The sequence below is a fragment of the Salmo salar genome, chromosome 26, assembly GCF_965601325.2.
Source record: "Salmo salar chromosome 26, fSalSal1, whole genome shotgun sequence".
Classification (NCBI taxonomy): domain Eukaryota; kingdom Metazoa; phylum Chordata; class Actinopteri; order Salmoniformes; family Salmonidae; genus Salmo; species Salmo salar.
Window position 1 is genome coordinate 3,032,287 of NC_138316.1, and position 3,752 is coordinate 3,036,038.

The window sequence follows — 3,752 nt, forward strand, 5'->3', positions numbered from 1 at the left end:
TGCCTCTCTGTGACCAAGGTGCTATTTTTACACTGGAGATATGATTCCATGGGTCACATGGAGGCACTCTCATGAGTACCAACATTACAGCATGAGCCCTACCGTCTGTCACCTTATGGAATCTCTTATGGAAACTGTTCTACTAAACTGCTCTCAAGTTTCAGTGGTTAAGATACTGAAAAGCTCTCATATTGCAGTGGTTACAAGTGATTAGAAGTCATACATTGCAAGGTATAAAATGGGTGGTTCGAGCCTTGAATGCTGATTGGCTGACAGCCGTGGTATATCAGACCGTATAGACCGGGTATGACAAAACATGTATTTTTACTGATCTAATTATGTTGGTAACCAGTTTATAATAGAAATAAGGTACCTCGAGGGTTTGTGGTATTTGGCCAATATACCAAGCCTAATATACCAAGCCTAAGGGCTGTATCCAGGCACTTTTTGTTGCGTTGCGCATAAGAACAGCCCTTAGCCATGGTATATTGGCCATATACCACACCCCTTTGTGCCTTATTGCTTAACTATACATTCTACATCAGTAAAGAAATCAGTTGGAATGTTAAACCTACATAGGCATGTGCGTGCGTGCAAATGTGTGTGTGTGCTTGCATGCATGAATACTCAACCCTCAGGATGCATGCATGAATGATATTTCACATTGGATGTTGTGACCTCTGTCCTACCTTCTCTGACCTACAGTACCAGTCAAAAGTTTGGACACAGCTACTCATTCAAGGGTTTTTCTTTATTTTTAATATTTTCACCATTGTAGAATAATAGCAAAGACATCAAAACTATGAAGTAACACATATGGAATCATGCAGTAACCAAAAAAGTGTTAAACAAATCAAAATATATTTTATATTTGAGATTCTTCAAAGTAGCCACCCTTTGCCTCGATGACAGCTTAGCACACTCTTGGTATTCTCTCATAGATAATGAACAGCGAGTAGCAGCAGTGTGCAAAACAAATGGGGGGGGGGGGGGGTGGGGGGGGCAATGTAAATAGTACGGTGGCCATTTGATTAATTGTTCAGCAGTCTTATGGCTTGAGGGTAGAAGCTGTTACGGCCCAGCGTACGGCCCAGCGATGTACTGGGCCGTAAGCACTATCCTTTGTAGCGCCTTATGGTTAGATGCCGAGCAATTGTCATACCAGGCGGTGATGCAACCGGTCAGGATGCTCTCGATGGTGCAGCTGAAGAACTTTTTGAGGATCTTGGGACCAATGCCAAATCTTTTCAGTCTCCTGAGGGGAAATAGGTTTTGTCGTGCCCTCTTCACGACTGTCTTGGTGTGTTTGGACCATGATAGTTCTCGACTCTCAACCCGCTCCACTACAGCCCTGTTGATGTTAATGGGGGCCTGTTCATCCCTCCTTTTCCTGTAGTCCACAATCAGCTTCTTTGTCTTGCTCACATTAAGGGAGAGGTTGTTGTCCTTGCACCACACTCCCAGTTATCTGACCTCCTCCCTATAGGCTGTCTCATCATTGTTGGTGATGAGGCCTACCACTGTTGTGTCGTCAGCAAACGTAATGATGGTGTTGGAGTCTTGTTTGGCCATGCAGTCGTGGGTGAACAGGGAGTACAGGAGGGGACTAAGTACACACCCCTGAGTTGAGCATGGTAGACGTGTTGTTGCCTACCATTACCACCTGTGGGCGGCCCGTCAGGAAGTCCAGGATCCAGTTGCAGAGGGAGGTGTTTATTCCCAGGGTACTTAGCTTAGTGATGAGCTTCGTGGGCACTATGGTGTTGAACGCTGAGCTGTAGTCAATGAATAGCATTCTCACATAGGTGTTTCTTATTTCCAGGTGAGAAAGGGCAGTGTGGAGTGTGATTAAGATTGCGTCATCTGTGGATCTGTTGGGGCGGTATGCGAATGGAGTGGGTCTAGGGTATCAGGGAGGATGCTGTTGATGTGAGCCATGACCAGCCTTTCAAAGCACTTCATGGCTACCGACATGAGTGCTACGGGCGGTAATCATTGAGGTTACAGCAGGTTACCTTCACTTCCTTGGGCACAGGGACTATGGTGGTCTGCTTGAAACATGTTGGTATTACAGACTCAGACAGGAGAGGATGAAAATGTCAGTGAAGACACTTGCCAGTTGGTCCGTGCATGCTTTGAGTACACATCCTGGTAATCCATCTGGCCCCGCGACTTTGTGAATGTTGACCTGTTTAATGGTCTTGCTCACATCGGCAATAGAGTGTTATCACACAGTCACCTAGAACAACTGGTGCTCTCGTGCATGCTTCAGTGTTGCTTGCCTCGAAGCGAGCATAAAAGGCCTTTAGCTTGTATGGTAGGCTCGCGTCACTGGGCAACTCGCGTCTGGGTTTCCCTTTGTAGTCATAGCCCTGCCACATCTGACGAGCATCAGAGCCGGTGAAGTAGGATTCGATCTTAATCCTGTATTGACGCTTTGCTTGTTTGATGGTTCGTCTGAGGGCATAGCGGGATTTCTTATAAGCGTCCAGATTAGTGTCCCGCTCCTTGAAAGCAGCAGCTCTAGCCTTTAGCTCAATGCAAATGTTGCCTGTAATCCATGGCTTCTGGTTGGGATATGTACGTACGGTCATTGTGGGGACGATGTCATCGATGCACTTACTGATGAGGTGGTATACTCCTCATTGCCATTGGATGAATCCCGGAACATATTCCAGTCTGTGCTAGCAAAACAGTCCTGTAGTGTAGCATCCGCGTCATCTGACCACTTCTGCAATTGAGTGAGTCACTGGTACTTCCTGCTTTAGTTTTTGCTTGTAAGCAGGAATCAGGAGGATAGAATTATGGTCAGATTTGCCAAATATAGGGCGAGAGAAAGCTTTGTATGCGTCTCTGTGAGTGGAGTAAAGTTGGTCTAGAGTTTTTTTCCCTCTGGTTGCACATGTGACATGCTGGTAAAACTGAGTTAAGTTTGCCTGCATTAACCTCTTACATCTAGATGTGCCGCTAGCAGAACGCCTCGCCAATATCCAATGATAGAGCGTGGCGCGAATTACAAACACCTCAGAAATCCAAAAACTTCAATTTTTCAAACATATGACTATTTTACACCATTTTAAAGACAAGACTCTCCTTTATCTAACCACATTGTCCGATTTCAAAAAGGCTTTACAACGAAAGCAAAACATTAGATTATGTCAGGAGAGTACCCAGCCAGAAATAATCACACACCCATTTTTCAAGCTAGCATATAATGTCACCAAAACCACAGCTAAATGCAGCACTAACCTTTGATGATCTTCATCAGATGACACTCCTAGGACATTATGTTATACAATACATGCATGTTTTGTTCAATCAAGTTCATATTTATATCAAAAACCAGCTTTTTACATTAGCATGTGACGTTCAGAACTAGCATACCCACCGAAAACTTCCGGTGAATTTACTAAATTACTCACAATAAACGTTCACAAAAAACATAACAATTATTTTAAGAATTATAGATACAGAAGTCCTTTATGCAATCGCGGTGTCCGATTTTAAAATAGCTTTTTGGTGAAAGCACATTTTGCAATATTCTGAGTAGATAGCCCGGCCATCATGGCTAGCTATTTTGACACCCACCAAGTTTGGCACTCACCAAACTCAGATTCACTGTAAGAAAAATTGGATTACCTTTGCTGTTCTTCGTCAGAATGCACTCCCAGGACTTCTACTTCGACACCCAATGTTGTTTTGGTTCCAAATAATCCACAGTTATATCCAAATAGCTGCGTTTGTTCTTGCGT